Here is a 25,219-nt window from a genome sequence, read left to right on the forward strand (position 1 = left end):
TTGGATAAAGAAATCACTTAGGCTGATTCCATATTTTGGCTATTTTGAATGGTGCTGGAATAAACATGGGTGCATAGTACCTATATTATCTGTTGACTTACATTCTTTCAGATATATACCCAGGGGTGGTATAGCAGGATCAGATGACAGTTCTAGTTTGAGTTTTTTAAGGAATCTCCATGCTGATTTCATTAGTGGTTGTACTAATTTACATTCCTACCTACAATGTATAAGAATCTCTCCCCCCAGTTCCCTACCTGCATCCTCACTAGCATTTGTTAGTTTTCTTGATGTCAGCCATTCTGACTGACTGAGGTGAAATGGAATCTCAGTGTTGCTTTGATTTACATTTCCTTTAAGGCTAAGGATTTGAACATTTCTTCATGTTTTTATCAGCCATTTATACTTCTTCTTTTGAAAACTGTCTTCTCATTTGCCCATTTATTAATTGGATTATTTATTCTTTTGATGTTTAGTATTTGAGCTCTTTATGTATTCTGAATAGTAATCCTTTATCTGAAGAATAACTGGCAAAGATTTTCTTTGGATTCTGTAATTGTTTCCTTTGCAATGCAAAAACATTTTAATTTGTTTTGTTTTTTGGCAGGACTGGGGTTTGAACAATGAAGAAACATTTTAATTTGATGCAATCTCATTTTTCAATTCTTTTTTTTATTTTCTGAGCAACTGGAATTCTATTCAGAAAAGTATTACTTATGCTTTTCTCTTCAAGTGTTTTCCCTCTACCAGTTTCAAAGTTACAGGCCTTATATTAAAGTCTTTGATCCATTATAGGTTAATTTTTGTACTGGGTGAGAGTAAGAGTCTACTTTCAGTCTTCTACATGTGGATATCCAGTTTTTGTCATCATCATTTGTTAAAGAGGCTGTCTGTTCTCCAACATAGGTTTTTGGTGCCTTTATCAAAAACCAGACGGCTATTAGCTGTGTGGGGTTTTTTCTGTATCCTATTTTCTATTACATTGATCTACATGTCTGTCTTTGCTAGTATGGCTTTGTATTATAATATGAAGTCTCAATTAATAATTGAGAGAATTTCTTAAATAAATATTCTAGTTTAGGGTGGGGAGGAGAGTAATTCAGTGATAGAGAATATGTTCAGCAGACGCAATCCCCAACTCCAAAAACTAAATAAATATTCTAGTTCATGTTACCCCAAATGTGTAGTGTTTATACAGTTTATATTAAATATTATTTTATATACATAGAAAGATCATTGCAGTAACTGTGGTCCCAAAATAAATTGGAACTTTTTGACAAATTATAAAGCAAAAATCAGAGGTTAAGTGTTACTTTTTAAAAATCTCTATGAATCACAAAAGTACATTGAGCCAAATTCAAAACCAGAAAACACATGTTGCATAACTGTCATTTTAGAAATAAAGTCCACTGTAAAACCTTAAATGTGGGGTGCCAATTCTCCAAGCCAAAGCAAAACTTACATTACTTATAAAGGTCACCATAATTTACCACCACCCCCAAAAAATCATGTGCTCAATATATCTCCTTCCATGAGCTAATGATGCTTCTGTTTGTTTATTCATTTTTAACCTATTTACTCCTAAGTTTACTGCCCTGGCCAAATGAACAAAACAAGTCAAACACTGATTGTACCAAGCAGCAACTACAGCCTTTCACAAATGAAAGCAAGTTTTCTAAGCATTTAATAACAAGATGGTGCTACCCTTGATACCACTTCATACAAAAGTATGAACTTTATATTATCCAGTCCTGAAAGTTACAGAAAGGTGAGGTTCAGGTCTCTCAGCATAACAGAGATGGGAGAGGGGTATTTTTCAAATAAGTTTTATACACTATTCAGAAAAGTTGTAAATAGAGACCTAAAATGTTAGAATGAGATATAACCAATGCCATAATCAATTACAGCTTTCTCTGGTCCGACACACATAAGTTAGGTTGACTTGGTAAATATCACAGGTCTCTGACACAGTTGGAGAATGAGGAAAATTAAAATAGCATTATAAAATACCTATCTTGAAGAGAATAAAAGTCTCTAAGAGATATGAAATTATTTGAGAAATAATACTATTTGAACATAGAGATCATCTTATATAATGATAATTATTATGCTTTATAATAAAAATAATTATTATTAAACACTGGTATCAAGAAAATAACTGAAATCTAAACTTTAACCCAGGAATTTATCATCCTCCAAAATATTTTCAGGGGCCAGTGAAGTGGTTCCAGTGGTAGAGAGCCTGCCTAGTAAGCATGAAGCCCTGAGGTCAAATCCCAGTCCTGCCAAAAAAAAAAAAAAAAAAATTCCTTCTTGTAACCTTCCTTCTAGGAACTAATCTAGCTGTGAAAAGAGAACACTTGAAATAACAGCACTTCAAAACTCAAGTGTATAAATGGTTACAAACCAGCATCCATCTCTCCCAGTTGAGATCACAATTTTAAAGAGGCATGGATCCTGTGGAGGTGGGGGTTGGCTGAGGTAGGGGGAGACAGGGAAAGCGGTAGGAGGATGAATATGGTGCAGATGATATATACACATGTATGTAAATGCAAAAATGATAACCTATTGAAACTGTTCCAGGAATAGGGGAAGGAGGGATGAAAGAGAGCAGTAGAAGGGGTGAATTCAAGTATGATATATTTGATGCATTGTAAGAACCTTTGTAAATACTCCAATGTACTCCCATCCAGCACAACAATGATTAAAAAAAAAAAAAAGAGGCATGGATCCTAGGATTATTTAACTGATTATTGCCATTATGATTTGGATCTTAACTTTCCCCCAAAGGCCATAGATTGAACGCTTGGTAGCCAGCCTATGTTGCTTTTAGAAGGCAGTAAAAACTTTAAAAGATGGGGCCTAATGGAAAAAAGTTAGGTCATTGGGACATCCACCTTCTTCTTGTCTTGCTCTTTGCTTCCCACCCACCATGAGGTGAGCAGATTTGCTCCATTATGCACTTTCTGCTATGATTCTTCTGCCTCATCAAAGGCCCCAAAGCAACTGGACCAAGAAAACATGAACTGAACCCTCTGAAACAGTAGTCAAATTAAACGTTTCCTCATTAATAAATAGAATGTTTCAGGTATTCTATAACAGCAACAGAAATCTGCCTAAGACAGCACTCTTAACTTTAAATATACTCAGGATAAGATTAATAGTAAATAAAAAACAAATTCATAAGGACATTGCTGATTTATGAAGCTTATTACTTGAATCCTTTACCAGTTCTAAGTTCTAACACCATTCTATCAATAGTATGACTTAAAAGATGAATAATACACTACTTTTTGTCAATAGACTATTGAATGTCTTAATTTAATGGTGATAGTCAACAAAAACAAGTAGGAGTAAAAATGCTGTCACTATGAAATGAGAGCAAATAAAAGAGCTTAAAACCATTCAGTAACAAGTTTTTCAAACTTATACCATGTTCATGCTCAGAACATCAGCCAAGAAAAATCACTAGAGCAATATGGTAATTACTTTGTCTAACCAATTTGGGATTTGTCTCCCTTTTTTCTTCCTTCCCATGCTATTTTCCTTTGCTCTTTCAATAACTACTGAATATCTACTGCATGCCAAGCACAGTATTGCATCCTGGAGCAGAACATAGTTCCTAGCTTCATGTTACTCACATTTGATTTTATTCCAAAGGAGTAACTGTTGAAACTAATTATATAACATTGGGCCAATTCTTTATAATGATTTCCCTAAAATTGTCCTTATTGCCTTAGCAATTGAATTATACCATAAATGTTAAAAATTTTTCTGAAAATAGGAAGTAATGGTAAATTCCTTTTGTGCTTCTGCTAGCTCCTGTAAACTATTAGAATTAAACTTAATCTTTCAAGAAAGAGATCAGTCTGAACTGTTCCATTAATCGTATATATGATGAAAACAGGAAGAGGAAAGAGAGAGATGAGCAAAGGAAAGAAAGCCTGAAAAGAAAAAGAAAGATCTGAAAAAATTCAGCAGTTGTGTCATCCCTTAAAAATCAGTTGTTCTACACATAGTGCTATAATGATGTGGGGGAAGTAATTATAATTAGGTGTCTATTTTGATTCCTCTCTCCATAGTATCAGAATTGAATGTCATTTGATTTTGGCAAAAAATAAGGTCATTGACTGCTTAAAAGATACACAGAATTACTTCTCTGAATGTTTCACTCAAAAATATCTAAAAATGGAAAACATCTCAATCACATACTAGCTAGTAGGACAATTTGCAAAATTCAGAACCAAAAATAAGTAGACAAGAAAACAAACAAGCAAATAGAATCTGTGAGTTCAGAAACATAAAAAATTCAACAATCTAAAAAGGAAAAGAATTTTTAACATATATATTAAAAACTTGACAATGCTATGAAAACTTACTAAATCTTTCAGTGGGTGCATTTATTTAAACTAAATTACCACTAATTAGCTGATCATCTACCAAGATAACTGTAATTATTTCTTTTTTTAAATTATTTTTGCTCAGGTGTGATGGGTAATTTAAGCATTTAAGTGTTTCTTAAATAAAATATATTATTACCATTATTACAGCATGTAAAGTCTTAAACACATAAAAACTTTTACCAAAGAATTTCTTCTTCTAGAAAATTAAATCATTTTTAAAAGTAGAAATATGATGAAAATATTAATAAGTTGAAATGCTTTCAACCATGTGTCTTTGACTAATTAGGTATAATTATGAGCAAGTTCCTACTTACCAACAATTTAATAATATTTGGTAATTCTATATCCAGATAAGTTTTTTAATGTAAATACTTCTCAAGATTCTGATTCGATGTCTTGATTGGAAAAACTAACATACAACTTCTGGACGTTTTATATTTTTTACATAAAAGACAATAAAAGCTTTATTATGTTTGATTCAAAATGAGGACTTAAAAGAAATAACAGCTCTTAATTATATTCTATTGATCTTCTACCTTAAGCATCTAACAAAAGGTCCTTAAATGAATATATAATCATCATTAGAAACTAATCACTTAGTAATGGTTCAAATAGCCAGAATGGCTGGGGATATTACTCAGTCATAATTATCAAAAATTCATTACAGCTATAGCCTAAAAACAAGAAAGAAAACAAACCAAAAGCACTGATATTACATGTTTCCAAATCAACAACACTGTCTGACCATCAATTAAATATGGCTGAAATAAATGGAAATATGGCTGAAAACTATAATAAATGGTTAGATGTTCTTTAAATTGCCTGTGTGCTGCTCTACCTCATTTGTCTCTCAGACAACATCACATTTCTCACACTTTCTCCCACTAATGTAAAATTACTTCATTATATCTTGTGGCACAAATATTCAAATACAAAGGGTAACTCTTTCTAGGTATGAGTCAAATATAATCACAGAATCATACGCAGAAATGACCATAAAATGGAAGTTTTTAATCTAAGCTACATTTCTGTAACATTTTCTATATTGATTAAATTTTTAATGTTTCATATTGATGAAGTACTCAGTATCAAGCCATGTAATATTGGCTTACTTTTGACACATAACATTTTATCCTGATCATAAATTTACTTTTACCTAAATTGCTGCTAAATTTAAACATTATTGTTCTTAAGCTTTGTTTTTAAAGAAAAGCATGGGAAGCACATTAATAAAATGTAGAGTATATATAAATTTTATTCTGCTGACTAATAATAGAATAATTCATAGGTTTCAGCTGAGAGCATTTTGGAACTCAAGCTAAATAGCTTCATATCAGGAATTCCTAATTTGTTCTCTGACTTTTCATTATTCTTACATACCATAAACTTAACTGCCACATACAAGTTTCCTTTTTCAATACCAAATAAATGTCTTCCATGTTTCAGAATCCCAGAACTTCTATCCCAATTTCTTTTAAAATTGGAAAATGTTATCAAAGATGTCAAAGTGTCCTGAGTATAATTAAAGTTCGTGTATGTGTACATGTGAAGACAAAGTAAGGCTAGGAACTTTACCATATGGTACATTTGACAAATTCCTTAAGCCCGTACTCTTCTCCAAATTATCCCTTTCTCTTTTTCTCTCTAAATTACACCTTTAATTCCCCATTGAAAAATTTACTCCTCTTGAAATCTATCCAGGAAACCCACTCCAATCCAAATTTCTTCTGGACTATACACTACCCCTAAAATGTTTTTGCTTCCTAGTCCCAGCTTATCAACCTTCCTTTGTTTTGTGAAGTTTCCTATGATTTAATTAACACAAATCTGGCAATCTCTGCATGGGAGTTAATCTAAACATAAAATTCTATTATTCTTTCTTTTACCATTCCATAATTACCCTTTGCTTTTTAAAATTTTCTTAGGTAACTACTTCAAATAACCTTATTTCTCACCTGAAAATATCATCTTTATAATTATAAATTATAATGTTGACATTATATTAATAATATAAATAATAACATCACCATTAGCTCTTTCAAGGCCATGGAAGTTATTTTCTGCCTGTGTAGCACAGGAATTTTTCTTTTTTTCCAGATCAAAATACCATCTTATATTTGGGGTGATAAAGATATTTCATAAGTTCTGTTTTGCTATAGAGCTACATCATAATGACTTACTATAAAGGCCAACTTGGTGATATGATTAGCTCAGTCAACTAAAGATCCTTGTTAAATTTCAGATGCTGGTTCTGTTCTGAAGTTAAAACGCAATTTCAAAATTTTCCCAAGATTTAAAATATTTTTTCTACACAACTTTTCTAAGTACTAAGAACCTCTGAGTATACTCCTGACATATCTGACATATATTTAGATATTAAGTAAATTATCTCAGGAACTAAATCAGAAAGAAACATCCTGGAAAAACATTTTCATGAGCAATGGTCAGAGTAGTACTTAAACAGTTCTATAAACTCTGATTGCTGGCAAAAAATTTAAGATATCAAATAAATTATTATCAACTTTCCAATCCCCTGTCTTCATAAACCAACCTTCCTGGGGTTCTCCTGGAAAACTTCCTCACTAGTAACTAGAAATTTTTAAATCCTCCATCTGCTAAATATTCTCTAGAAAGACACCTATCTCTGTGCCAAATCTTCAAGAGATGGCAGGGATTATTTTCACACCATTCAAGTCCTACTGACCTGGGCCTAAGTGAAAAGGATGCTACTTTCTTCTTTTAAGTAAAACTATTCACTAGGTACCACTATCAATACAATGCAACTAAGAATTTAGTAAGATTTCTCACACATCCCTTTGAAAACTTTTGCCCCAAGTAGAAGTCTAACTTCACAATATATGTTCTTTCTCAACACTTCCAATATTCTGAAGATAAAGGGGCTGTACTAGAATAAACTAAGACGGCAAGGCTAAGTACCTTGTTTTCTACTATGATTAGACTAATGCTTTAGTCCAAAGATTGAATGAACTGGTTGTGAAATCTAACCCTCCTGAGCAAACTAGCCTGTTTAGCAACACAGTAAGTGTACCCTCTTCAGATTTTTCCATATGGAGCATCAATTTAAAAAATGAGAATTCTCAGCTAAATAGCAGCTTTTTCTTTCAAAGGAAAAAAACAAAGCTCCTCTCACAGTGCTTACATTTGTAATACATCTGTAAAAAGTGATTTTTTAGCATCAGAAAGCATTTTAATTGTAGTAAACTGAACAATGCTGAAATTGTTTGAAGAGGAGATTAAATTTAATGAAATTCACAAACAACCCCTTTTAGAAAGTAACAACAATTTTTGAACATTAAAGAGGAGCTCATTATATCAAGACAACTCCACTGTAAAAAGCAGTCTGACTTCAATCACTGCATATCTACATGTTAATGAACTTGCTGTATAAAACAGGGCCTGAGCAGAAAAAGTAATAGGAGTACTGTCTCAATGCATATTTGCTAGGGGAAAAAAGTCTTCTTTAATCAATAAAACACCTTTTCACAAGTATCTTAATAGTATCTGAAACTCTTTCAAACAGCACATGATACTTGAAAGTTTTAAGATGTTAAATAGCTTATGGTTTCTTGCAATGTTCACATGCTGTCAGCATCTACAGACAGATACAGGCTAGAACAAAGTCTTTGTCACAATAATTTCATTGCTACTCCTCCCCCTCCCCGATCAAACATATACAAATGTGAAACTGAAAAGTGAGAGCCAACAAGTCAGTGACCTTTGATTAGAACCACAAGCCTCAATTTTAATAAAATGTCTCACTCATTGCTCTTTGTGGTGCCAACAAGGAAGGTGTGTTATAGACTGAAAAAAGAGGCCAATACACCACTTATAACAATAATTTCCATTATTCACAGTTAGAATTCCTGTTTGTAGTAAGTGAGACACAGGTGTTTAAAAATAGCCAAATCAAAACACAAAAATGCAGCTCTCTACCTTTAAATAAATCACTTTATCCCTACTCTACTTCTCAGTTACTTGCTACTTGTTCTAATGCCTTACTTATTGCATTGTATTAGTTTTTCCAAAATTATAATTTGCACAATATTTATTTGTTTGTTGAGTCTAAAAAATGATGGCAATATTTACTTTTGAACTCTGGATTTTTCTAGGCAATTAGTGCACCATTAAAATGCATGTCCATAAAGCTTATTAAGCAAAAGTTTGAAATTTGGGTCTATTTTGTTTTGTTTTTTTAAATTTTCTTTGCCATGCAAATGAGTTTCAGACTACAGCCATAGTTAGCATAGTCTGATATCTAATATCAGACTGTCCTTAAGAGTAATGGTTCAAGAAAACACAAATCAAATCCAACACCTAGGACTTAGGTGCTAGGTGGAAAAGATAGAGTAGTGAAGTTTTCAAAGTCAATCCATTCATAAATGTTGTGGTGGATTCACTCAAAGGACTTCTTTTTTAATTAATTTTTTATTAAGATATAGTCATTGTACAGGAAGGATTCATTGTGACAATTCCAAGTAGGCTTATATTATACATTGGTTAGATCACCCTCACCACCTCTACCTCTCAACGCCCTTCCTGTCCTACTTAAAACTATTGCAAGGGTTTTCTTTGTTCTATTTCATATAAGAAGTCCACCAACCATATTCCCTCACCTTAATCGCCTTCGCTCACTCTTCCTCCTCCCACAACTACCCCTCCACACACATGCTGTACCTATTTTACAGTCACTCAAAGGACTTCTTAAAGCCAATTAAAATTGAAAACTAAAATAGGTAGAGACCTGCAAGCTCTGTAGTGTATGTGTTGCAGTGATTTATTTAACCTTTGACATTGAGATATTCCAACTCTTATCTAAGACCAGAGGCTTCACATGTAATTGTTGGTGCTATTACTAGTGTAGAGCATGATGCCTAAACATAGCTGGTGCTTTGCATTACATAAATATATACTTCTCTGTGTGTGTATATATGTATTTTATAGACATGTATACATTACACATATTTACGTAAAGTAGATATATGTATCAGAAGGTAAGAGTTGGGAAGGTGATCTGAGGAAACACTCTACCTGTAATACAAACCGGAAGGAAGGAAGGAAAGAGGAATGGGGAAAAGTAATTCTACTCCATTTCCTCAGAATTAGAAAATTTTTAAACACAAGAATTACTTTCCTGTTTTCTACTCTTCTCCCCAAATACAACTAAAAACCTTTGACTTTTTGTGTAAGACAAAAATAAGAAAACTCTAGAACTTGGGAGAAAGGCAGACTGGTTAGAGAACTCAGGACCTGAGTGGGGAGGGGAGAGGGGAAGGGAGGGAGGGAAAGCAAAACTTAGGTGAATGCAGTAGGTCTTTTTTTCTCTTGTGTTTTCTAAATTATGTTTGATGGTTGAAGCACACTACCTGACATGGCTCTAAAAGTATGTAGTGGAAATATTTAGGGCAATCACATTACAAACATGAAAAGTGATGGGACATAATAATAGGTAAAGTTCCCAAACTTTACTCAAACTTGTAAGACAACTATCTCATTAGCCAGCAATTGATAGAAGTGGACAACAGTTTAAAACAGAAGGGATATGGAATTACCAAACTGATTAACAGAATCTAGTCAAAGTTTATAGAATATTCCATTCAACAACTCAGCACTCATTCTTTTCAAGTACCCCCAGAACATATATCAAGATACAAAACAAAGTATGCAATAAAACAAGCCTCAGAAAGAGCATGTTCTCTTAACAAAATGAAATCAAACTAGAAATCGATAGTAGAAGTAGGACAATCTCCAAATCTTTGGAAAATAAGCAATATATGTCTAAACAATCCATAGATAAAAGATGAAATCTCAACAAAAACAAAAAATGCATTGAACTAAATGAAAATATACCAAAATTTGTGGGGCATGGCTAAATCAGTGCTGAGCAGCCTATTTATAACACCAAACGCATATAGGAAAAGGAAAAAAGTTTCAAATCAATAACCTAAACTCCTAGATTCCCAACACTGCCTTCAAAAGAAGACATCATAATAGATTCTAACAATACAGTAGAATAGCTATAAGAATTTTAATGGAAAATAAGTTGGCAAGGCTGTGAACTGTAACCTTCCTACATTGCTGGTGAGAATTCAAAATGGTATAGCCACCGTGGAAAACAATATAGTAGTTCCTCAGAAAGTTAAACATGGAGCCAGGCACAGTGGCTCATGCCTATAATCCCACCTACTCTGGAAACTGAGATTGGGAGCATTGAGTTTCAAGGCCAGACTGGGCAAAAAGATCTTGAGACCCATCTCACCCAATGCCTGGGTATGATGATGCGCTTCTATGACCTCAGCTATGCAGAAAGAATCATGGTCCAATCCATTTGCAATAGCCTCAAAAAAAATCAAATACCTAGGAGTAAACTTAACAAAAGATGTGAATGATCTCTACAAGAAGAATTACAAACCTCTGAAGAAAGAGATTGAAGAAGACTACAGAAGGTAGAGAAATATTCCGTGCTCATGGATTGGTAGAATCGACATAGTAAAAATGGCTATACTACCAAAAGCAATCTACATGCTCAATGCAACTCCCATCAAAATCCCAATGACATTCATCACAGAGACTGAAAAATCAACCCTAAAGTTCATTTGGAAACACAAGAGACCGTGAATAGCCAAGGCAATACTCAACAAAAAGAGCAATGCTGGAGGTATCACAATACCCAACTTCAAACTATATTACAAAGCAATAGCAATAAAAACAGCATAGTACTGGCACAAAAACAGATATGAAGACCAGTGGAACAGAAAAGAAGACCCGGATATGAATCCATACAGCTATGCCCACCTTATTTTTGACAAAGGCGCCAAAAACATACGATGGAAAATAGACAGTCTCTTCAACAATGGTTGCTGGGAAAAGTGGTTATCTGCTGCAGAAAACTGAAACTAGATCCGTATCTATCACTCTCTACTTGTATCAACTCAAAATGGATCAAAGACCTTAATATCAGACCCCAAACTCTAAAGTTGGTATGGGAAAGAGTAGGAATTACTTTGGAACTAATGGGTATAGGCAAGGACTTTCTCAATAGAACCCCAGCAGCTCAGCAACTAAGAGATAGCGTAGACAAATGTGACTTCATAAAACTAAAAAGCTTCTGCACAGCAAAAGAAATGGTCTCCAAACTGAAGAGACAACCCACAGAGTAGGAGAAAATATTTGCCAGCTATACATCAGACAAAGGACTGATAACTAGAATATTCAGGGAGCTCAAAAAACTAAACTCTCCCAAAATCAATGAACCAATAAATGGGCAACTGAACTAAACAGAACTTTTTCAAAGGAAGAAATCCAGATGGTCAAAAAACACATGAAAAAATGCTCACCATCTCTGGCCATAAAGCAAATGCAAATCAAAACCACACTAAGATTCCACCTCACCCCTGTTAGAATAGCTATCATCAAAAACACTGCCAACAACAAATGTTGATGAGGATGTGGGAAAAAAGGAACTCTCTTACACTGCTGGTGGGAATGCAAGCTGGTGCAACCACTTTGGAAAACAATATAGAGGCTTCTTAAAAAACTAAACATAGATCTGCCATATGATCCAGCAATACCACTCTTGGGGATATACCCAAAAGAATGTGACTCAGGTTACTCCATAGGCACCTGCATACCCATGTTTATTGCGGCACTATTCACAATAGCCAAGTTATGAAAACAGCCAAGATACCCCACCAATGACGAATGGATTAAGAAAATGTGTTATTTATACACAATGGAATTTTACTCGGTCATAAAGAAGAATGAAATCTTGTCATTCGCAAGTAAGTGGATGGAACTGGAGAACATCATCTTAAGAGAAGTTACCCAGGTTCAGAAGACCAAAAGTCATATGTTCTCCCTCATATGCAGACTTCAGACCTAAAATAAATGCAGTAATATTATTGGACATGGGTCACATGTTAAGGGGAGAACACATGCAGGAGGAATAGGGAAAGGAAGGAAACCCAAAACTTGAAAGTGTTTGATTTGCCCACTGTAGAGGAGCTAATATAGTAATCTTAAACTGACAGAGGCCACTGTGGCAAGGTGACTGGGAAGTAGTGAAGAGGTCTGGTAGAGATGAAGCAATTCGGGTTGCCATACACATGTGGATGGAAGCAATGCTAGGAATCTGTCTGTATAGCTATCCTTATCTCAAACTAGCAAAAACTCTATGTCTTTCTTATTATTGCTTATGTCTCCTCTTCAACAAAATTGGAGAACAGGGAACAGGTTCTGTCTGGAAGTGAGAGGGGTGGGGGAGAGAGGAAAAGGGGCGGGGGGCAGAAGGGAGAGATGGCCCAAACAATGTATGCACATACGATTAAATAAACCAAAAAATAAAAAATAAAAATAAATAAATAAATAAAAAGAATCATGGTCCAAACCAGCCTGGGCAAAAGGCAAGACCCTATGTCAAAACTAACCAGAGCAACCAGGCACTGATGGCTCAAACCTGGAATGCTAGCTACACAGGAGGTAAAGATCAGGAGGATCACCGCTCAAAGCCAGCCCTGGGAAAAATAGTTTGTGAGAAGCTATCTTGAAAAAAATCACACACACAAAAAAAGGGCTGGCAAAGTGGCTCAATAAATTAGAGCACCTACCTAGCAAGTGTAAGGCCCTGAATTCAAACCCTAGTGCTGCCACATACAAAAAAACGTTAAAATGGAATTTCTATATGACCCATCAATCCCACTCCTAAGTATACATAAAAAAAAATCGAAAACAAATGTTCAACCAAAAACTTATACACAAATATTCAGAACAGCACTATTCCCGCAAAGTAGGAAAAACCCAAATATCTATAAACAGATAAACATACAAAGTTTGGTACAAATATACAATGGAATATTATTCAGTTGTAAAAAAGAAAACAATGCTGATACATGCTACAATATAGATGAACCTAGAAAACATTATGATAAGTGGGGGGAAAAGCCAGACATAAAAGGTTACATATTGTACGATTCCATTTATAGGAAATTACTGAGGGGTAAATCCCTAGAATTAGAAAGCACATTGATGGTTCCCAAGTGCTAGTAAGAAGGGAAGAATGAGAACTAATTGCTTAGTGTGTATATGGTTTCCTTTTTTGGGTAATGAAAATGTTTTGAACTAGATAGATGTGGTGGTTGCAAAACATTGTGGATGTACTAAATATCACTGAATTATTCATTTTAAAATGGATAATTTTATGTTATATAAGTTTTGCCAAAATAGTTTTTAAAAGTAAAATTAAGGGCATATTGACCTGACATCATTTATAGCAACAGACTGAGCAATAAAAATTCAAATTATATGCATAAAAATATTAGAGAACCCTTCACTTAATCAAAATTAATATTAACTCTTATGTATTTCTCCAGACTTTTGTCCATTACTCCACAAAAATATTCATAGCATTTTAAAATCTAAAATATTTTGATGCATTTTACACTGCCTACCTTCACTCCCCCCAATTATTTTTAATTCCACTTTCCTTCCCTCTCATCTTTCTTCTCCCGTTCCCTAATTGTGAATTTAACCAGGGCAATAAACATTTATTTTTTATGTTTATATCCTGGGTGCCTGGCAGAGTATGTATGCTCAGTAAGCTTTTCAAATAAATGAAAGAAGAAACAAATTACTAAGTGCAAGGCAGACCACCAGCATGCAACATCATGGAGATTGAAGGCCATCATCAGATTATTTTCTGCATTTTGAGGCCAAATTTGTTACATCAATAACTACCATTCCAGGTATGTGATTGTTGCTTTTCTTTTTTAACATTCCAAGCTGACTATAATAGTTTTGTAAAATGCTCAAAAATATCTGAAATTCAAAGTAATTTCAATCTTTTTAATTTTAAATAAATACTTGTATCTTAAGCACTCTTTTGAAAGTTAGAGAGTATATCAAATTTAAGCAAAACAAAATTGCAATGTAGTCACAACATCAGAGCTCACTTTAGTCATGGGTGCCCACTTGAAAAGCTAAGAAATTTGAATATTAATCAAACCATTATCTTTTTTAACGTCCATCTAAGTATATGTCAAGGGAAATTATTTTAAGCATAATCTTTACCAAAAATAACCAATATGATCTTCCCTTTAACTAAATAATTCCATGGAAAAGATATATAAATGATAAATTTCATTTATTGGATATAGTAACGCACCAACCTGCATAAATGATACTACTTAAATGATCTTGTTTCTCTTATTTTGTATGATCTTCACAATAAACTCTGGTTTAAATATTTTCTTTTGTTTTGGGCAAAAAGAAAACATGGCTAATTAAACCAAAAACTGAAACTAAAAATAATGTTGAAATCTTAAATCACACCTTAGCAATTTTTTAATGTTTTATTTAAGACGAACAATTCATTTTTTATTTCTTGGTATTTACCAAATATATATTTTAATGCCAGAAAAACATAAAAGAAAACATTGAATAATAATCTCTGGTCCAGAGAATTGTAAAAATTTACCAAGAATGACATAAGCATGAGATTTGTTTTACACATAGATTTAAAAAGACTTACACAATGTATGAAATGTATTACATGTGCAGCAGAAACACAAAAAATATTTTAAAAAAAAAAACTGTTTTTCTGTAAACTTTTAACCTTTGAAGATCTTCCCTTATCTTTCACTTGCCAAATAGCATTGCAAACTGGATTTGAGGATTCACCTCAGTTACATGGCTTGTTTACTAGTGGAACTTTCAAGTCATTTTTGCTGCTATTTGTTAAATGAAAACAAAGATAACATACTAGTCTTTAAAGATATACTGTATTTAAAAACCTAGGCTTCTAGATACTTACTGGGGAAAAAAATCTCTAAATTCATTTCCTTTAGTAAGGAAATGAATTAATATAAAAGTGTCCAACTAATATAAATTTATATATATAGTAAAAGCAAATGCAAACTTACCCACCCTGAGATGTTTCCTCCTCAGAAATGCCAATCCTAATCTGGTTATGCCTTTAAATTTCAATTCAAAAGTTTACTGACTGAAGCCTTCACTGATAAAGGTACCCGATTTTATTCTTTCTCATTGCTGAAGGTATAGAATTACCACATATCCTATCAATGAGTATATACTCTTGTATCCTATTAACAACTACTAAGTTCTTTGAGTTCAGAGATGCATACTAATTATTTTCTATCCCCATGAGACTTGGCACATAGTTGGCACCTAATAAATACTTGCTGATTGGAAGCAGCAATATAACACATATTTAAACTTAATATATAGACAAATTTAGTAGAAATTTCTTGTTGCTTAAGTTTTTGTAATGGAAAAATACTTTTCTTTAAAATGACAATTATGGTCTCCTAAAAATATAAATGTTTTCTAATTCTAATTCTCTAAAATCTTTTCCCCAGAAACCTTTAATCTAAGTGCACAAAATTTTCAAAAACAAATAAACAAGTGCTTTTTCTTCTAACACTCATTTATAGCTCTTCTTGTGAAAGGCTGACTTTATAATTAACTCCCTTGGGATCACTGCTGTTTTGTTTTTTTTTTTTTCAGACATTTCTCAAAGTTTTTCCAAAGACACTTCTTAAAACAAAATGTAGTACTTCAATATATAATCCTACCACAATAGATTGGATACTTTCCCTTATACCTTTTAGAGTATAGCTCTGGCTGTTTTTGTTTGGTTTTTCATTTGAGTTTTTGTTGTTTTTTTTTTCTAGCACTCTCTGTTACTAATGAGGAATCAGATGCCAGTCTAGCTAGTTCTTTTGTATCTGACTTGGCTTTACTTTCCAGATTATGTTTTCTTTATGTTTGGTGCTCTGAAATTTCTTCAACATTTGCCTAGGAATGGGTATTTTTTTAAATTCTTCAATGGGGCATTTAGTAAAATCTTTCCATCAGGTGGTTTGAGAACCACGACTACTGATTAATTGCTGTATGGACACTGTAGCTCACTGGATTTTAAGATTTTTCAAAAACATTCAACTTAGTTAAAATATCTATACTTTCCTTCATCATTATATGAAAAAGATAAAAATTCTTCAGTCCCTCAGTCCTTCAGTTCTGATAAACTGCATGTGCTGTGTTTGTAGGATAATTCAAAGCATTTTGAATGAGGATTTCTGTAGTCAGAAGAAGTAAAAGTATTGAAACAATACTTTTAAGAAATATGAATATTTCTACATTCTAACTGCTTTTAAGTGAGTAAACATGTATCCTGATAGTCTTTTTTCCTACTAAATACTATAATTTTAAATTATAAAGTTTTAAAGGAAAAATATTTAATCTATTTAAACATTTCTAGAATATAAAATTTCACAGTCCTCAGAGAAGCTATCAGAACATTTTTTCATATGTGAATCACTGTTTCTTTTCATCTTTTACCATTGTATTTTGTTATGCCAAAAGTAAAAACAAACAAAAACTTTTAAAAGTTTGTAACATTTTTATGTAATCAAATCCATTTCCAGGCTTCAGGTTCAAGTTCTCTCTTTCAGTAAGTGATAAGAATACAATAGAGCTCCTTGGCTTTTAAAAATGATTTGAAAGGATATGGCAGTACTTCCCAGTGCAGTTTAGTCTCTATAAATAATTGTGAGATACATGCCAGAGCAAAAAGACCTTTACATTCTGTGTTTCATGTGATTATTGTTATGACTATGTTATGAATTACTCTGTACTAGATGAAAATGATCTTAAATCACAAAGTACAGTGTGTATTAAGGACTTATTTTTTGTTTCAATTATTTCACAAATGACAATATGAGAATTATATTATTTAAAATAAAAGTAACAGTGTATCTTACTTATAATTTTTTAAGTTTTATTTATTACTTTAACAAAAAGAAAACTATAATTCTGAGGACATACTCATTGTAACATTTGATTTACTTGCTTAATCTTAAAACTGTTATAATTACATGTCTTAAATGTCCAGACACTGAATTGTGTTTTCAAAATTAATTAACATTTCATAATACTAAGATATTTTGTAAAATGTCATAGTAACATTATAGTGATAGCAACTCTGATTTCACTATGAAAAATGTAACAAATACTTAAAACCAAAATGCTTAATTTACTTTTCTGAAACAGATAGCTTATCTAGACAGAAATGACTAATAATAGTTCTCAACATTTAACAAAGTTAGCCTTTTCAAAAGACAATATTGTAATCTGATTAATGTTTAAATCATCTATATTTGTAAAACTACTATGCAAAACTGAGCCTTTTTAGTTGCAAGACTTTATCTCTTTACCTGCTATCTAAAAATTCTGCTCCTGTAATTCTAATATAGCATGTAGTTTGATCCTTTTAACTAATTAGTGGATCAGCAAGAAGAAAGTCAGGCCATTGCAATTACTGTCCACATGATCACTTACACCAAATATGCTACAGGTCAACCTAACCATTTTTATTTCACAAAATGCTATTTTTCCTTATTCATAATGTCTCTCTGGAAATTGCCAACAACCCTAGCATTAACATAATGGCCATTTGTACTTAAATTAAAAGTAATAAAATTTGGTTTGAACTGGGAGACACAAAGTGGACTGCCCATAGACCCATGATTTCTACAACTTTCCTTAAGCCATTCTAATTCTCTCTATCTCTTAAAGTATGATCATATATATTTAATTCTGTTGTTTAAATTTTCAGTAGACAACTTCAGTGCTAACCTAGCACTGCCCTGTCAGAAAATCTTTGATGTCACAGTATAATAGCTCCTGAAAGAACAGCACTAATACTTAATGTAACATGAAACCAGGGCTCTGCAGTGGGGCTGTCTGCTGTCAGGAACAAACAATTTTAATGCTGTTCCCAGAAGTGACAAGGTTGGTACCTATCTATATAGTATCCCTTACTACCAAAGAGACTTATATTTATTAGGAATTAAGAGAGCCAGCTTTATTCTTTTAAATATGACAATCTCCATATTGAAAATAAAGAATAAACTACATTTTAATGACAAAGAAGGCATGAGGGTTCATTATCCCCTGAAGCCTATAAGTTGCACACTAAAGATGACCTCTGGTATTTTTAAAGACATAACAGGTCAATAGAAATGGCTATACTTACTACTCAAAAGCAACTCAATCATTCATTATTTTATTATTTCAGAAATCACACCAAACATTTACATTTCACAGACTTTTATAATGTATTTGGATTGTAAATTACTATGTAGACTTTTTCCTTGGGATATTTTTGCATGATACCAAAATATCTATTTAAGGCTAGCCATTTCAGTCAAAAGATCCATAAATAGAGAAAGAAAGAAACAGTATAATAGTGCTTGTACAGACAGTCAATAAAACAACTAGCACACTGAATTCTTTTTTAATTTATTGGCTGAATAAAAATATCATAATTTTCAGACACATATATAACACCTTTGAGGGAATAAAAATAATACTATTTAATTAATATTTGACCAAAATCTATTTTAGTATCTCATCTATTATGAAAGACTAAGGCATCTTTGTTCCTCTTCCGAACCTTTAAACTATTGTTTGTATTGTTTGTTTAGCAACAAACTTTCTGAGCTCTCTGTTACTATTTTCTTGAATTGTTATTTAATTCTCTTAATGTTCATGTTGCATAAGACCTGAACAAAAAAATTATAAACTCTTTTGGAGAATTTAAATTTAAGAAGACTGAAATCAAATGGACATACATAATATGTTCATGGATTGGAAGACTTAATGTTATAAATTTCCCTTACAGATTTATGTAAACTGAATTTTTAAAATTCCAGCAGGATTTTTTTTGTGTGTGGAACTTAGCAACTTAATTTTAAATTCATAGCAAAGGGTCAAGAAGTGGCATACACTCTTGAAAAATAAGAAAAAGACAGGACTTCAGCTATAAGGCAGAAGTCTCATTATAAAGAAAACATAATGAAGCCAGGGTAGTATGGGCACAATAATAGATAAACATGGAGAGAACATAAGAAAGAACCTAAGGGCTGGCAGCGTGGCTCACAGGGAAGAGCGCCTGCCCAGCAAGTGTGAGGCCCTGAGTTCAAACCCCAATGCCACCAAAAAAATAAATAACCTAAACCAGATCCATGTTTATATGAGCATTTGATATATAACAAAGATAGACTATAGAATACTAAGGAAAAGGTTAAATAAATAAATATTAAAATAAATTATCTGAGACAGCTGGAAACCCATAAAAGGAAAAAATATAACTACACTCTTATTTCAAATAGTATACCAAAATAACTTTCAGTACATTGAACACCAGTGTAAAAATCATTGACAGGTATCTTCATGACCTCAGATAGGAAATAATTTCATAATCAGCACAGGAAAAGCACTAACCAAAAGGGGAAAGATCAGTAAATGTTCAAGTATATTAAAATTAAAGCATCTTTTTTGTCAAAACAAATTCCATTGAATTAAAAGTCAGGAGTAGAAGATACTTGTACATACATGAATAAAAATTCACACAGAAAATACAGAAAACTACAAATCATTTTGTAAGAAAGACAATGACCCTATAGAAAAATGAGCAAAAGAGTTAAACAGGCATTTTACAAAAGAAGAAATCTCCTAAAGGGACTTAGTATCACTGTCAATCAAGAATCAAATTAAAACCAAGATGAGATCACTAAACACTCAGCAGATTATCAAAAATTAAAAGTTTGAAGTTGAGTGTGTGGTACACACTTGAAATCCTAGCACTCAAGAGGTAGAGGCAGGAGGATTGCAACTTTGAGGCCAGGTGGGCTACAGAGCAAGTTCCAAGTCACCCTAAAGTACATATTGAGACCCTGTCTCAAAAAAATAAGTAAATAAAAGAAAGAAAAGTTTGACAACACAGATTGTTGGCAAGGATGTCAATGAAATGGATGGAGTCAGTATAAATCGCTTTTAGAAAAGAGTTTAGAAAAGATGAAGACAGGCATACCTTCTGACCCAACAGTTCCATTCCTGAATGCAGTCTAGAGAAACTTGTGCGTGTGGTCTCCAAGAATAAACATATGCACAAGAAGGTTTATAGCAGCATTGTCCATAACAACCAGCAACTTGAAAATTCCAAATGTCCAGCGACCACAGAAGGGATAAATAACTCTGATATTCACAAAATTAAAAGGAAATTAGTAAACAATGACCTCATGATAATGATAAATGATGAGCAAAAACTGCAAAATACATAAAAATAGACCTGAATTATTCCATTTATATCATGCATAAAAATAGGCAAAATCAAAGTTGCTTTAAATAGGCTTTCATAAGCAGTAAAACTATAAAGTAGAGAAAGTGACTAACATTAAAAACATAATGGTGGTTGCCTGAAAGAGTGAGGGTGTGGGTTAAATTGGCAAGGGACACAAGAGGCTTCTGGGATGATGTCGGTATTCTCTTATTTTCATCTAGATACTGCTTACATGGGATTCACTTTATAATTATTCATTACACATACATACATCTATATTTTAAACACTTTGCACATGTTTGCACTTCAGTTTTTTAAAGAATGAACAAACCCACCTCATGTAGTTACTGGAATATAAGTGAAATAATATACAGTATATAGAAAGCTCTTTGAAAACTACAAACAACTGCCTACACACTCCCCTTTTTTAAAATTTAGTTAAGTATTAGAACCACCTCATTCACAGTCCAAACAAGCAATAGCCTACATTATATAAAAGCCCCCTACCTCAGGTGAATCTACTTAAAGATACATTGTAAGCACACAGATAAATGTCACAGTAAAATCCCCAATGCAACTAATACATGCTAATAAAAGTGTAAAAAATCAGTATTTTTAAAAAAGAAAGAAATCACAATAAAGATTATGAATGAGTAAATTTCTATTAAGCAATATTCCCATAGTCAAAAGTACTACTCCAAACAAATGGCCCCACTCTTGCTAATGTGGTTGTTCCTAATTATGAAAAACAAAAGGACCAATGTGAAGAAAATAAATTTAAAAGGCATGTACAACAAACACACAATTGGAAGGAAATAAGAAGTCCCCAGTTAAATGTCACAGTGTACCCCCAGTACAACAATAACAAAAAAGGAGAAAATATACAGTGCACATAAAAAAAGATGTTCCCAGTTAGGACAATAATATTAAGAAGAGATTGATTTTGTCTGAATTAACTAATATTTATACTTTTTACATTCATGTCCCATTTCCACAATCATTGGAAGATAATGAATATGGGACATGAATGTAAAAGGGGAATGGGAAGGGGAGGGTGAAATTTGTGGGAGGGAGGAGGGGAATGACAGAAGACTGGGAGATGAAGAAGCTGACAGTACATTACATGTGTATGTATGAAGATTGTGTAATGAAACATACCAAACACTATTTGAAAAGGGAGGAAGATAGGGGCAAAGGAATGTAATGGAGGGGGTGAACTTGTTCAAAGTATACTGTATGTATCTATGAAATTTTTACAACTCCTTTGTACTATTAATGATAAGAATTTTAAATATATATAAATAAGTAAATAAAATAAACAAACAGGAGGAGGGAGGAATTCAAGACAAAAATTCCCCCTACCTCAAAAACACTTTTTACCCAGTAGTGTAACTGCTGGCCATAGAATGGTCATGTGTTTAACTTTAATAAATACTGTCAAAGAGTTTTTAGCATTAGTTATAACAATTTACACTCCCACCAACAGTATATGAGAATTTCAGTTGTTCTGCTTCCTCACCAACATGAGGCATTGTCAAGTCTTTTTAATTTAAAGCATTTAGAATCTAAATGCTCTATTTATTAATTTTATAAAATCTTTCACTTTAATAATTGTAAAAGAGAAGATATATTATTTTCTGCCCTTCACCTTCCAGCTACTTAAAGTATTGTCCCAGTCAGCAGCACTGAGGAAAAGCTGCAAAGACATTACCTGGCGGCTTGTTAGAAATGTACTGAATCTTTCCTGCCCTTCCCCAGACAGAATCAGAATCCACATTTTTCTAAAGACCACCAGGTGATCTGCATGTCTGCTACAATTTAAGAACTTCTCTACTTGATAAAAATTTATAAATTTCTAGAAAGCTTAAAATACCCTCTAAAAATCTTTCCAATAGACTAACAAAGAGCAAGCTATCTTTTAGTAACTCATTTCTTATATGAATGTGAACACTGGGTTCACAAAGAATAGGTGCCATCTTATTATTCCCTTTTGTTTCCTTGTTAGAAGTATTTTTTGCCCAATGGAGTGATGTGTTAGAAACAATGTATCAGAATTTTAGCAAAACATTTATTTATTTTTTTTTCATTTTTCTTTTATTATTCATATGTGCATACAAGGCTTGGTTCATTTCTCCCCCCTGCCCCCACCCCCTCCCTTACCACCCACTCCGCCCCCTCCCTCTCCCCCCCAATACCCAGCAGAAACTATTTTTAGCAAAACATTTAAAAAATAGTCTTCAATATCCTTGCTATATTGTAAGGTTATTACAGGAATGACCCTGTTTTAATCACCTTTTGTATCTTTAGCATCTATCTGGCATATAGAGGTACTTATTAAATTGTTGTTGAATTTTATTTAATTGAGATAAATGAATAAATGCAAACTATATACTAGCATGCTCAATAGGTTGTAATAATTAACATGTTAAATAATAGAATTAGTACTCAAAAAGACCTTAAAATTAAAGACACAAGGAAAAATAAAGATCATATAACCACAAACACAGAAAAGTAGAAAGTAAAAATTTAAAACTCATGTCAACATATGCCAATATATTTTTTAAACCAAGAGAAAATAGATGATTTCCCAGCAAAATACAAATTACCAAAACTGACACCAGAAAGGGTAGGAAATATGAACAGACCATAAATACTGTTAATACCTATCCCTTTAAAACATGTAAAGATCAAAAGGTTTTATAGGTAAGGGGTTTTTTTAACATTTAAAGAACTTACAAATTCCTCTCCAAATTATTCAGAATATAGACAAAGATGGAAAGCTTCCAAATCACTTTAAAAGCTAGCATGATCCTACTATCAAAACCCAAAAATATACAAATCATAGACACAAATTCATGTACACAAAATTCAAATTCAACAGTATGGTTTTATACATACATGCTGTAATCAGGTAGTTTATGAGAGGAATACAAAGACTGTTCACTAAAAAAATCTATCAACATGTGTTATACAATATTAACAAGCTTAAAGGGTAAAAATTTTATCAACAAATGGCCAAAAACTATTTGAGAAAATTTTAAAACCATACTAAACCAAAAGATACTAAGAAAGATCAAATGAATTTAACCAGAGAAAATTTATGTGGAATAAAAACAAGCTCCTGTACTTAGGTTCAAAACAATCAGCAACTCAAGTATAGAAGGAGGCACAGCAAATAAAAGACTTGTGAGTTTTAGTTGGCAGTAAGATTAATGAGTCAACAGTGTGATGTGACTTCCATAACATTTGGGTTCTATTAATAGATGATTATTATCTAGGCTGAGATAATAAAGCCTCAGATCCTGACCCTTACATTTTAGTAACATCACCTGAAGAAAATTACTTACTTCCTAAGTGTCCTCAACCATAAATTGGAAATAATAATACATACCTCACAGGGTTAAGTCTTACACAAGATAATGTTTGGTGCATACTATTGTTCAATAAGACAAAACTTTTAACCAAATTGTCCAAGCATTCTTTCATTGAGCAATATTTTCAGAATATCTGTAAGGTGGCAGGCACTACTCCATTCACAAAGAATCAACTAATGAACAAACAGACAAAATTCCTGTCTGCATGAGGCTCATATTCTAGTGGAAAGGAGAAAATAATTCCTTATCATTGCTCTCAACATGTATTGGACAATCATTTATATGGAATCACATCATAAAAGGGTGATTTGAACACCCTTTCAACTCGGAGGTTCCATAATACAAAGACTATGAGTTTATGATTTGAGGTACAGTATTCAGAAATGTGTTCCCAAGTTCTGATCTATCCATGAACGACTTGTAACAACTACCATACCACTGTCATTTCCTCTAGCACCATCAACATGACATTACAGCCTGTAGGAAACCCCTTTGATTTTACACCTGCCCTCTTAGTACTATCTTTCTTGTTCCTTTAAAAGCTGAACTCATAGATTCCTCTGACACAGCTACTTTCCTTCTCTCCATTGGTGCCCTCTTTACCAGGGAAATAGTAGAGAATCAGTAGTGGAAAGAGCTTAGCTTTTGTCATCAGACAAACCCAAGATCAATCCTAGATTTAACATAGCCAGTCTGCTGTCTCCACTAGGAACCTTCTAGGACCTGGAAGTCAAGCCTGCAATTCCTAGGGTTGTTGGACTGAGGTTAATCCCCTCCTGAGGGATGCCTTCTGAGTGAAAAGAACACTGAGAATCCACATCAAAAAAAAAAAAAAAAAAGTTGAGGGCAACAGAGAACAATAGAGAGTTACCAACTCCACACCCCAATTTTACCAGCTGTCTCCACCCATAACCTTCTGAGCCTAGAAATCAAGTCTGCAACCACTGACCAAGTCAAGCTGTAAGCTGTACGTGGGCCCTCCCTGGAAGATACCTCCTGAGTCAAACTCTCTGTCTGTTCTGTAAGTTAAATGTATATTCAGAAACATATATGATCACATGTGTGTGTGTGTGTGTATATATATATATATTTGTAGTGACAGAGAGAACAAAATAATATTAGTAAGTCTATCTGAGGGGGCTACAGGAGGTGGGAGAGAGAAAATGTTAGAGAACAGAGAATAAAAAATATTGCAACAACCCATCCATATATGAATATAATGTGTATATAATATGTACTGTACAGTAAGCAGTACAGTGGTGTAAGTGGAGTAAGTAACAAAGTAA

At 33.0% G+C, this 25,219-nt stretch overlaps 1 protein-coding gene across 9 annotated transcripts in view; it reads right to left on the reverse strand.

Moving 5' to 3' along the window:
• Sox6 (SRY-box transcription factor 6) overlaps window positions 1–25,219 on the reverse strand; it is a 576,267-nt gene that overhangs the window by 525,765 nt on the left and 25,283 nt on the right. The window contains exon 1 of one of the 9 annotated variants that reach the window (XM_074042124.1): window positions 20,311–20,555. The exons of the other annotated variants lie outside the window; for them this stretch is intronic. The gene's annotated coding sequence lies outside the window, so the exon portion shown is untranslated. Of the gene's footprint in view, window positions 1–20,310; window positions 20,556–25,219 lie in introns of those variants that run through there. 9 annotated transcript variants of the gene reach the window in all.

Source organism: Castor canadensis, chromosome 1, assembly GCF_047511655.1.
Source record: "Castor canadensis chromosome 1, mCasCan1.hap1v2, whole genome shotgun sequence".
NCBI lineage: Eukaryota > Metazoa > Chordata > Mammalia > Rodentia > Castoridae > Castor > Castor canadensis.